The 13229-nt window shown below is 40.8% G+C and overlaps 1 protein-coding gene across 2 annotated transcripts in view; it reads left to right on the plus strand.

Annotated features, from left to right (window-relative positions):
* CCND3 (cyclin D3) overlaps positions 1–13229 on the plus strand; it is an 89209-nt gene that overhangs the window by 38902 nt on the left and 37078 nt on the right. The gene's annotated exons all lie outside the window — the stretch shown is intronic.

A 13229-nucleotide genomic window follows, 5' to 3' on the forward strand; every position in this document is an offset into this window, starting at 1 on the left:
ATGTCGCTATCAAAATAAACTTACGTTTCTATGAAAATTGAAGCTTTTGGTTTTTTTTTTCGGCCCACATAAACTTAAACCTTGTTTATTTGGCTTGTGTTAGCCTTTGAGTTTGACATGCTTGATGTACCATTTTACTATGTGGCTACTAGTTTTTTAAAAAAATGTTGACCTTGTTTTTTTCATACAGTTTTGCGGGGAAAAGGGACTCGTATGCAAAGTCAGCTCCTGCTTCCCCTGATCACGTTAAACATGGCCAGAGGTGTAGATACGGGACTGTGGTTAGCTGTGCATCTGTGATTTCATTGCTTTCTTGTTTGGAATTGGAAAGGCGGGGTCTTAGTGTAGCTATCCAATAAGTTTTATGATGTGGTATTTTCATTATTATTTAGTTCTAGTTCTTAAACATTTTAATATTAAGATATTTTTATTTGAATTATATGTTACTTGGAAATGTGTTTTTAAATTTCCATGTGTGGGATGATTTGTTGTTGTTTTTGATGATTTCTAACTTAGTTGCAGTTCGGTCGCTTAATATAGTCTTTGTAATACTCATTTCTTGAAATGTTTTGTGACTTGCTTTATGATCTAATGTGTAGTTAATTTGTATGCTTAAAAGAAAAGTGTATTCTCTAACACACACACACACACATACTTATATACATTTATTTAATAAGCTTAATGCATACGTACACACTTATGTAAATATATATAAATTTATAGATAATAGATCTCAAGCTTATTAATGGCATTGTTCAAATCTTCCAAATCATTTCTGATTTTTGTCTGTTCAATCTACCAATTACTAAACAAGATGTATTAAACCTCCTACCCCAATAGTAGATTTATCAGTTTCTTCTTATAGTTTTGTCAAGTTTGACTTTATATTTCAGAACTTTTATTATTTGATATATACAGATTTAGAATTACTATATTATTCTAGCAAAAAATAAATTATTTTTTTTCTGATTGGGACTACATCAAACTATAAAATTTTTGCACAGCAAAGGAATCCATGTACAAAACAAAAAGACATCCTACTGAATTGGAGAACATATTCACCAATGAGACAGCCAATAAGAAGTTAATATACAAAATGTATAAAGAACTCAAAATGTAAAAAAAACAAAAAACAAAAAAACAAATCCAATTAAAAAATGGGCAGAAGGCCTGAATAGATACTTCTCCAAAGAGGACATACAGATGGCTGATAGACATATGAAAAGATGCTCAACATCACTAATCATCAGAGAGATGCAAATGAAAACCACAATGAGATCTCACCTCACACCTGTCAGAATGCCTTTCATCAGTAAATCAACAAACAACAAGTGTTGTCAAGGAAGTGGAGTAAAGGGAACCCTCGTGCATTGTTGGTAGGAATGCAGACTGTGCAGCTCTGTGGAAAATAGTATGCCCAGCCGGTGTGGCTCAGTTGTTGAGCGTAGATCTATGAACCAGGAGGTTACGGTTCGATTCTGGTCAGGGCACATGCCCGGGTTGCAGCTCCATCTCCAGTGGGGGCATGCAGGAGGTAGCCCATCAATGATTCTCTCTCATCATTGATATTTCTGTCTCTCTCCCTCTCTCTTCCTCTCTGAAATCAATACAGATATATATATATATGTGTGTGTATATGTATATATATGTATATATATATCTGTATTGATATATATACATATATATACACATATATATGTATGTATACATATATTATATATACATATATATACATATATATATGTATGTGTATATATATATATTTTTTTCTTTTTTTTAAAGAAAATAGTATGGAGGGTCCTCAAAAAATTATAAATGGAACTGCTTTATGTCCCAACAATTCCACTTCTGGGTATATGTCCACAGAAACCCAAAACACTAATTCAAAAGAATTTTCATTTCAGCGTTATTTACAATAGCCAAGATATGGAAGTAACTCAAGTGCCCTTCAATACACGAGTGCATACACGAGTGAATAAAAAAGCTATAATACACACACACACACTGGAATATTACTCAGCCATAAAAAAGTGAAGTCTTACAATTTGTGCTAGTATGGGTGGACCTAGAGGGTATTATGCTAAGTGAAATAAGTCAGTCAGAGAAAGACAAATACTATATGATCTCACTTATGTGTGGAATCTAAAGAACAAAATAAATGAACAAAACAAAAATAGAAACAGATTCATAGATACAGAGAACAGACTGATGGTTGCCAGAGGGGAGGGTGGTTGGGGGACTGGGTGAAAAGGTGAAAGGAATAAGAAGTACAGATTGGTAGTAACAAGGTAGTCACAGGGATGCAAAGTACAAGCATAGGGAATATAGTAAATGATATTGTAATAACTACGTATGGTGCCAGTCGGGTACTGAAATATCGGGGGGAACACTTTAGAAAGTAAATGATTGTCTAATTACTATTCTGTACACCTGAAACTAATACAAAATAGTATTGAATGTAAACTGTAATTGAAAAGTAAAAATTTTAAAAAGGAGTAACCATCCCTCTGAAATAAAATAAATTACTATTGTAGCCAATTTTCAAATCATCATATAGTGACTATTTCTTATCATGCTTTTTGCCTTAGTGCCTATTTATCTCATATTAATATTTGGTGTCAGCTTCCTTTCAGTTAGCATTTATTAAGCATTTGTTCCATCATTTAACTTTTAGCCTCTCTCTGTATTACTTTTTTTCTACCTCTGCTTTTAATGAGGCCTAGATTAGAAGTCAGTAGACCTGTATTCTAGTCTTGAAAGTGTCCTGGAGTCTTAGATTCCCAATTTTTCAATTGGGTCCAAGAATACATGCCTTGCACACCACCCTTCACCATGTTGTGAGAATCGAGATAAGTTATGTGGAATCATTTTGCAAACTCTAAATTATTTTGCAAATTATTATTGTTCTAGCCACCTAGCTTTTTGAGTGTCCCCAAAAGTTTGTTTAAAGCCAAGGTGGTTAAGGGCTTAGTTGGTAGACAGAGCCATGTTTTTGCATTTGCAAATACCATTTCATAGGGTGGTTGTAAGATGTACATGTATTAAAAGTACTAAATTATCTGGAGCATAGTAAGTGTTCAATAAAGAGTAATCATTATTTTTATGATTATCATTGTGATTATTGTGTTGCTATTGTTTTTACCCTGAATTCTACATCCTCAATTTACCAGTGCTTGATCATAGGCAAATTTCTTAACCTCGCTAAGCCTCAACTTCTTCATTTTTGAAGCTAATAACTACTTCATAGTGTTGTTCTGAGAATAATGTAAAATAATGATAAAAAGAGCTTGGTACAGTGTCATGGTTTCCATAATCTTAGTTTTAAAGGTATCTTCTGCTATCAGAGTTCTAAATGTTGACACTTTTCTGACGCCCCAAATCATCTATAACCTCTTACCTGAATTTGAAGCCCTTATTTAAAATGTGGTTGAGTAGAACCACTGGGAAATTTTACCATCAATGTAAACCATTATATCCAAAGTTAAATTCTTCATCCTTTCTCCCCACCAATCATTTCAGCTTCTTGAGAACCTAAGTGATGGCTTTAAGTTAAGCCTTACCCTTAAGGAGCTCACCATCGAATAGAAGACTCACTTTAAAATATGCCATTGTAGAAATTCATATGAGGTGCTTCAGGAGACCCTAGAGAAGAAATGAACCCTGTGGGGAGGAGGGTGATCAAGCCAGGAAAAGCTTCCCAGACCAGGGAAAGCCTGTTTCCCCATTTCCACCAAATATACCAGAACCATCATCTGTCATTCTCCCAACAAAAAAGACTGGGGTACATAAAATTAAACATCTTTTTTCACTTCATAACTTCAAGAAGTGAACCAGGGATCCAGTGGCCTTACTTCTTACGGATCTCTCTCTCTCTCTCTCTCTCTCTCTCTCTCTCTCTCTCTCTCTCTCTCTTCTCTCCCCCCGCCCCCGCCCCTTTTCTTCCTCCTCTCCCTCTGCATCCTGAAAGTCTTTTATTTGCTTCTTCTGCATCCTACTCCCTCACAATGGAGAGTGTGAGGACTGTGCTTGGCCTTTCATGTCCAGGCCTGAAGAGACAGCATCATTGCTGCTCGCAGTCCATTGGCCAGACCCAGGGCCATGGCCCCTGCCTATCTGGGAATTGTCGTTTTTCTGTGTACCAGGAAGAGGAAAAGGGATTGGTGGGCTTCTAACCAGTCTTGGCCATAGCTGCCTCAGAGACATCTTTGACATCAGCAACCCCTGGCATGTTCCTTTTGCTACTCTGCTTGCAAAGGCGTAGGCCATGGAGCAGAGAATCACCTCAGTAGTCCCGTGTGTTCAGTCCCTGCTTGATGAGACCATCACCTTTTTTCTGCCATCTTGTTCACTTTAATAATACTTCCTAGTCAAGAAAAAATTATTGTGGCACCTAGATCAGTGCTTGGCACATAGTAGATATACAATAAGTATTAAAATATTTTTAAAAATTTATTTTAGAGAGAGAGGGAGAGGAGGAGGGAAAGGGGCGGGGGGGAGGGGGGGAAAGAGAGAGAGAGAGAGACAGACAGACAGACAGACAGACAGACATTGACTTGTTCCACTTATTTATGCATGGTTGATTCTTGTATGTGCCCTGATCAGGGATCAAATCCGCAACCTTGGGGTATCAGTATGATTCTCTAACCAACTGAACTATAAGTATTTTTAAATGTATGAATCCTCTCAGCTCCAGGACTGACTTAGAGGTTATTTGCAAGACTAAATTAAACTCAGTACTTGAGTGAGCTGATAGAGAGAGGGAGGGAAGAAGGGAGGGATGGGTGGAGGAATCCTACACAATCAGGGATGGGAGCTTGTTTGTTGGTCACCTCTGAACTACCCCTGAAGGTAACCAAGAATCACCTCAGTGCTAGAAACTTTCCAGCATTTCTGCTTCCTCCCATAGAACCAGGAAGAAAAAGTTAATCAGTGATTCCCTCTCATCACTGATGTTTCTATCTCTCTCTCCCTCTCCCTTCCTCTCTGGAATCAATAAAAATATATTAAAAAATAAAAATTTTAAAAAAAGCACGGCCAGAGTGGCTCAGTGGTTGAGCATCGACCTATGAACCAGGAGATCACGGTTCGATTCCTGGTTGGGGCATATGCCTGGGTTGCGGGCTCGATCCCCAGTGTGGGGCAGGCAGGAGGCAGATGATCAATGATTCCTTTCATCATTGATGTTTCTTTCTCTCTCTCTCTCTCCCTCTCCCTTCCTCTCTGGAATTAATAAAAATATATTTTAAAAGAAAAGAAATGTTACAGGGCTGAGCAAAGGCCCCGAGGGACTGGAGCTGGAAGGGAAGACCTTAGCACTCACAGACGCCAGCAGAGCGTGGCTGGGCACAGATTCTGATGGGTTCCCACTCTAGCTTGGTGGCCTCTAGCAGGGGGGCCTTGGGCAAGTTACTTAATCTTTTTGTGCCAGTTTTCTCATCTGTAATTTAAAGATAATAATACCTCCCTCTTCTGGTTTTCAGATTAAGCAAGTTACTATAATAAAAAGCATAGACCGATGACTGGCACATTGTAAGCGCTGTATACTTGCAGATACTGTTATCATTAGGGACAGAAAAGGAATGGTCGCTTGAAGTCCCAAGTTGGCAGACTGGAAGGGCCCTCAGAGGTGACCGTGTCTGATCCCTACTGAGCACCATGGGGCTGCTGTTCTGGTGTCCAGCCGGATCCTCTTACTGCTCCTGGTTGTCAGCGCACAGTTTGGTTCCAAGCTATTTGGTGAAGTAGGTGGCATTTAGTTTAAGTGCCAACTGCCCCAGTCCAGGCCTTACCCCCTTGCCTGTTTTGCCCCAATCTGACTTTTCTTCCCCAGAACACTTACACTTTTCCCTGCCACCCAGATCTCCACTCTGCCACCCCCTCACCATCCCACCTCAGTTTTCTTGTGTCTCTGTCCCCCAGTCAGATTCTGCATGTCAGTGTCAACTAGCTAATCTGATAAATGGTTTCCTCTGAAAGTCCCAATTGTCAGTGCAAAGGTTGCTGCTTCATACAAAGGTGCATTCTGACTGGGGCCCTTCTGGGGAATATGCCCCACCCTTGGTGTCCTGGTATGTGGGAGGGAGAGAGAGAGGGAGCAGCATTCTACCTAGGAAGCGGGAGAGATTTAGGCCATCAATCTCCCCTAAAAAGTCCTCTCTGAGCATCCATCCTGTTGGCTGGGAAGCAGATAAGGATACTGGCAGGGACATGGCAAGGGAATTGGGCAGGGACATTTAATCAATATAGAGCTAGGGGCCTGAGTGGGTGGGGCAGGATATAAAAATGGGTAAGACTTGTCCCTGCCTGCAAAGATCGAAGGAAATAAAAGCACACGATTAATAAGCATACAAATAAACTATATCTCGAGCTAACACAGAGACACATGAGAGTACCAACAAGGATGAGAGATGCATTCAGACTGGAAGTTTTGCATGATTCCATGGAGAGGTTGATGGTGGCCTGAGAACTGATACCTGAAGAGGATTTTATCAAAGTATATTGTGTTTTCTATGAATGCTAGGAAAATAAGCCCTGGCCAGGTAACTCAGTTGGTTAGAGCATCATCCCAAAACACCAGGGATGGGGAACATCTGGCCCACAGGCCCTGTAAGGCCCACAAAATCATCTGGTCTGGCCATGCCAAGGCATTAGGGGTGAGTTAATTAACTGTTTGACCAAATATAGCAGGCTAACTTTTAAGTTGATAATTTTGTATGGCTCGAGAATGGTGTTATAAATAGCCAAATGGCCCTTGGCAGAAAAAAGGTTCCCCTTGCTTGCATACGCCAAGGTTGCGGGTTCAGTCTCCAGTCAGGGCACATACAAGAAGCAACCAGTGAATGCATGAATAAGTGGAACAACAAATTGATGTTTCTCTCTCTCTATTTAAAAAAAATATATATATATTAGAGACTAAGGGAGAGGGAGAGAGAGACGGAAACATCAATGATGAGAGAGAGTCATTGATCATGCCCCACTGGGGATGGAGCCTGCAACCTGGGCATATGCCCTGACTGAGAATCAAACTGTGACCTCCTGGTTCATAGATTGATGCTCAACCACTGAGCCATGCTGGCCTGGCTCGCTCGCTCTCTCTCTCTCTCTCTCTCTCTCTCTCTCTCTGTCTCTCTCAAATGAATAAATAAAATTATAAAAGAAAATAACACACAGTCTCACAATTCAAGGAGACCTCTGTTATCTCTAGGTACTGGGATTATGGGTGATTTCTGTTTGCTATACATTTCTGTATTTTTAAGTTTTCTGTTATTGAGTTTTACAATAAAAAGAATACACATTTATAAAAACAAAATTCAAAACCCAAAGAGAACTTAGTGCTAACATTTCAGTATGTCTTTGTAGTCTTTTTTACAACATGCAATTTTATCATTCTAATTATACAATTAAACATATACTAGAGGCCCGGTGCATGAAATTCGTGCACGGGTGTGTGCGTCCCGCAACCCAGCCTGCACCCTCTCCAATCTGGGACCCCTTGAGGGATGCCCGACTGCCCGTTTAGGCCCGATCCCGGTAGGATTGGGCCTAAACGGGCAGTCGGACATACCTCTCACAATCCAGGACTGCTGGCTCCCAACTGCTCGCCTGCCTGCCTTCCTTATTGCCCCTAACCGCTTCTGCCTGCCAGCCTGATCACCCCATAACCACTCCCCTGCCAGCCTGATTGATGCCTAACTGCTCCCCTGCCAGCCTGTTTGCCCCTAACTGCCCTCTCCTGCAGGCCTGGTCACCCCTAACTGCCCTCCCCTGCAGGCCTGGTCCCCCCCAACTGCTCTTCCCTGCAGGCCTGGATCCCCCCCCAACTGCCCTTCCCTGCAGGCCCGGTCACCCCCAACTTCCCTCCTCTGCTGGCTTGGTCACCCCTAATTGCCCTTCCCTGCAGGCCTGATTGCCCACAACTGCCCTCCCTTGCAGGCCTGGTCCCTCCCAACTGCCCTCCCCTGGTGGCCATCTTGTGGCAGCCATCTTGTGTCCACATGGGGGCAGCCATCTTGTGTGTTACTCTTTTATTAGATAGGATAGAGGCCTGGTGCACAGGTGGGGGCCAGCTGGTTTGCCCTGAAGGGTGTCCCGGATCAGGGTAGGGGTTCCCTTGGGGCATGGCGTGGCCTAGGCGAGGGGCCTATGGTGGTTTGCAGGCCAGCCACACACCCTAGCGACCCAAGCGGAGGCCCTGGTATCTGGGATTTATTTATCTTCTATAATTGAAACTTTGTAGCCTTGAGTGGAGGCCTGGGCCGGCCAGGGTGTGTGGAAAGTTTGGCTTCCTCCATTGCCGGGGAAACCCAAGCCTCCTGCTAGCTCAGTGGCCGCAGCCATCTTGGTTAGGTTAATTTGCATACTCCTGATTGGCTGATGGGCGTGGCTTGTGGGTGTAGCGGAGTGGTGGTTAATTTGCATATTACTCTTTTATTAGATAGGATACCTCCTCTTTTCTTTCTTTTTTTATTTCAGAGAGAGATAGAAAAGTCAATGATGAGAGAGAATCATGGATCAGCTGCCTCCTGCACGCCCCCCACTGGGGATCGAGCCAGCAACCTGGGCATGTGCCCTTGACTGGAATCGAACCCAGGACTCTTCAGTCCACAGGCTGATGCTCTATCCACTGAGCCAAACCAGCTAGGGCAGTGGTCGGCAAACTCATTAGTCAACAGAGCCAAATATCAACAGTACAACGATTGAAATTTCTTTTGAAAGCCAAATTTTTTAAACTTAAACTTCTTCTAATGCCACTTCTTAAAAATAGACTCGCCCAGGCCGTGGTATTTTGTGGAAGAGCCACACTCAAAGGGCCAAAGAGCCGCATGTGGCTTGCGAGCTGCAGTTTGCTGACCACGGAGCTAGGGCTATATACCTGTTCTTTTTAACTTCTCAGCATTTGCCCTGCTTATTATAAATGCTTCATAAGTATAACTGAATGGGATATAGTTCTATAGCCATTTCCCTTCTATTGGACTATAAGCTTGTTTATCAATTTTTACTGTTATAAGAGGACATAACCCTTGTAAACATATATGCACCCAATATAGGAACACCTAAGTATATAAATAACTCTTGGTGGACTTTAAGGGAGAGATGGGCAGCAATACAATCGTAGTAGGGTACTTTAACACCCCACTATCATCACTAGATAGATCTTTCAGACAAAAAAAATCAACAAGGAAACAGCGACCTTAAATGAGACACTGAATCATATGGATTTAATTGATATTTATAGAACATTTCATTCCAAAGCAGAAGAATATACATTCTCTCAAGTACACATGGAACATTCTCAAAGATAGACCACATGTTAGGACACAAAATAAGTCATAACAAATTCAAGAAGATTGAAATCATACCCAGCATCTTCTTGGATAACAATGGCATGAAACTAGAAATCAACTACAATGAAAAAAAAAAAAACACCTCAAAAACACATGGAGACTAAATAGCATGTTATTAAATAATGAATAGGTTACCAAGGAGACTAAGGAATAAATAAAAAATTACCTGGAAAAAAAAAAAGAAAATGAACACACAAAAACCCAAAATCTATGGGACACAGAGCAAGTAGTTCTGAGAGGGAAGTTCTTAGCATTACAGGCCTACCTCAAGAAGCAAGAAAAATCTCAAATAAACAATCTAAACCTACACATAAAAGAACTAAACAAAGAACAACACGAGAAGCCCAGAGTAAGTAGAGTGAAGGAAATAATAAAGATCAGAGTGGAAATAAATGACAGTCTTCCAAAACAAACAAAAGATCAATGAAACTAAAAGTTGGTTCTTTGAAGAGATAAACAAGATTGATGAACCTTTAGCCAGACTCACCAAGAAACAAGAGAGAGGACCCAAATAAATAAAATCAGAAATGAAAGAGGCGAAGTAACAACTGACATCACAGAAATACAAAGAATTGAACAACTATATGCCAACAAATGGGACAACCTGAGCAAATGGACAAATTCCTAGAAACATACACTCTTTCAAGACTGAATCAGGAAGAATTAGAAAATCTGAATAGACAGATAACAACTAATGAAATTGAAGCAGTAATGAAATAAAAGAAACGTCCCAGCAAACCAAGTCCTGGACAGATGGCTTTACATGCAAATTTTATCAAACATTCAAAGAACTAACACCCATCCTCCTCAAACTATTCCAAAACATTCTAAGAGGAGGGAAGACTTCCAAGCTCTTTTTATGAGGCCATCATTATCCTAATTTCAAAACCAGATACAGACACTACAAAGAAAGAAAATTATAGGCCAATATCCCTGATGAACATAGGTGCTAAAATCCTCAACAAAATATTAGCCAACTGGATACAGCAATGCATTAAAAAGGTCAGACACCATGATCAAGTGGGATTTATTCCCGGGATGCAAGGCTGATACCATATCTACAAATCAATAAATGTGATACATCACATAAACAAAATGAAAGATAAAAATCACTTGATCATCCCTGGCCAGTGTGGCTCAGTTGGTTGGGTATTGTTCCATGCACCAGAGGGGTTGCCAGTTCAATACCCTATCAGGGCACAAGCCCGGGTTATGGGCTCCATCCCTGGTAGGGGGCAGCTCCCACATTGATGTTTCTCTCAAAATAAATTAAGAAATCGCATGATTATATCAATAGATGCAGAAACAGCTGTTGGTAAAATACAGCACCCATTTATGATAAAACTCTCAGCAAGGCGGGAATAGAGTGGTCATACCTCAACATAATAAAAGCCATATATGAAAAACCTACAGCCAGTATCATACTCAATGGGCAAAACCTAAAAACATTTCCCTTAAGATCAGGAATAAGACGGGGATGTCTGCTTTCACTACTCTTATTCAACATAGTGCTAGCCACAGTGATCAGACAAGAAGAAGAAATAAAAAGCATCCAAATTAGAAAGGGAGGAAGTAAAACTGTCATTACTTGCAGATGACATATTGTACATAGAAAACGCAAAAGACTCCACCAAAAATCTACTAGATCTATTAAATGAATTTTGCAAAGCAGCAGGATACAAAATTAATATCCAGAAATTGGTGGCATTTTAAAAAATATATTTTTAATTGATTTTTTTTTCTTTTTGTTTTTAGAGAGAGAGGAAGGGAGAGGGAGAGAGAGAGAAACATCCATGGGAGAGCAAAACCTTGATCAGCTGCCTCCTGCATGCCCCCTACCGGGTATTGAGCCTGCAGCCTGGGCATGTGCCCTTTCGGTGCATGGGACAATGTCCAGAAACCAGTGGCATTTTTATATGCTAATAATAAACTCCCAGAAAGGGACTAAGAAAACAATCCCATTTACTATTGCAACAAAAAATAAGATACCTAGGAATAAACTTAAGCAAGGAGGTAGAAGACACCTGTACTCGGAAAACTGTAGAACATTGAAAGAAATAGAGGAAGCTACAAACAAGTGGAAGCATACACCATGCCAAACTGTCTTCAAAGTGGCTGTGCTATTTTGCATTCCCACCAGCAATGACTGAAAGTTCCTGTTGCTCCACATCCTCACCAGCATTTGGATATTGGCCTTCTAATAGGTGTGTAGTGGTGTGTAGTAATAGAAAAAAACATATGTTGGTCTCTGCCCCCAGTTCCTGGCACAAACTCCTAAAACCCTTGTGATTTTCTAACCAATAAGAGCACAGGTAGCATCTTTGTTCTACTATTTGGTCTTTGACTCAGTTCCGGAGACAGGGCCCTTGGAATTCCCTGGGTGATAGGAGTGTCTTTTGTTCTAATGAGGTGACTCTGAGTGGGATTCTGAATGGTTTCTGGACAAGGACTGGTCACTAGAAAGACCATGATTAGAAGCTTGGAATTTTCAGCCCCATCCCTCCATTCCATAGAGAAAGGAGAGGGGCTGGAAATGGAGTTGATGATTGATCATGCCTACATGAAGAAGCCTTCTAAAAATCCCAATAGCATAGTGTTTGGGGAGCTTCCAGGTGGGCGAGACACACCTGGTACCAAGAGGGTGACGTTCCCCAACGTCACGGAGACAGAAGTTCCTATACTAGGGACCCTTCCAGACCTTGCCCTATGAATCTCTGCATCTGGCTGCTCATCTGTGTCCTTTATCATATCTTTAATAAACTGGTAGATGTGTTTCCCTGAGTTCTGTGATCTGCTCTAGCAAATTAATAGAATCCAAGGGGGAGTAGTTCATAGGAACCTCAGATTTGTAGCCAAGTCAGGCAGAAGTTGTGGGTAAGTTGGCATCTGAAGTGGGGGAGAGTCACATGGGACTGAGCCCTTAACCTGTGGGATCTGACACTAGGTAGATAGTGTTAGAATTAGGTTAAATTGTAGGACACCCATCTGGTGTTGGAGAATTGCTTAATGTGTGTGTGTGGAGGGACCCAGATCTCATATCAGAAGTGTTGTGAGTATGGTAGTGTGAGAGTAAAGGAGAAAGACATACAGGAGGAAGACTGAAGTTTTTCCTACACATGTGGTATCTCATTTTTGTTTTAATTTTTAATTCCCTAATGCAGTGGTCGGCAAACTCATTAGTCAACAGAGCCAAATATCAACAGTACAACAATTGAAATTTCTTTTGAGAGCCAAATTTTTTAAACTTAAACTTCTTCTAACGCCACTTCAAAATAGACTCGTGGAAGAGCCACACTCAAGGGGCCAAAGAGCCGCATGTGGCTCGCGAGCCGCAGTTTGCCGACCACGGCCCTAATGGCATATGTTGTTGAGTGTCTTTTCATATTCTTATGTGCCATCTGAATAGCTTCTTTGATGAGGTAGATCTTCAGGACTTTTGCCCATTTTTAGATCAGATAGTTAATTTTCATATTCTTGCGTTTTAAGAGTTCTTTGTATATTTTGGACAGTAGCCCTTTATCAGTTGTCTCTTTTGCAAATATTTTATCCCAGTCTGTAATTTGTCTCCTCACTCTCTTGACATTGTCTTTCGCAGAGCAGAAGTTTTTAATTTTAATGTAGTCCAGCTTATCACTTCTTTCTTTCATGGATCATGCCTTTGGCATTGTATCTACAAAATTATCACCATATCCAAGGTCATTTAGGTTTTCTCCTATGTTATCTTCTAGGAATTTTATAGTTTTACGCTTTACATTTAAAGTCTATGATCTATTTTGAGTTAATTTTTATGAAGGGTGTAAGTTGGTGTCTAGATTCATTTTTTTTTTTACATGTGGATGTCCAGTTGGTCCAGTATCACTTATTGAAAAGAGTATTTTTGTTCAA

This window comes from Cnephaeus nilssonii (genome assembly GCF_951640355.1).
Source record: "Cnephaeus nilssonii genome assembly, chromosome: 9".
NCBI lineage: Eukaryota > Metazoa > Chordata > Mammalia > Chiroptera > Vespertilionidae > Cnephaeus > Cnephaeus nilssonii.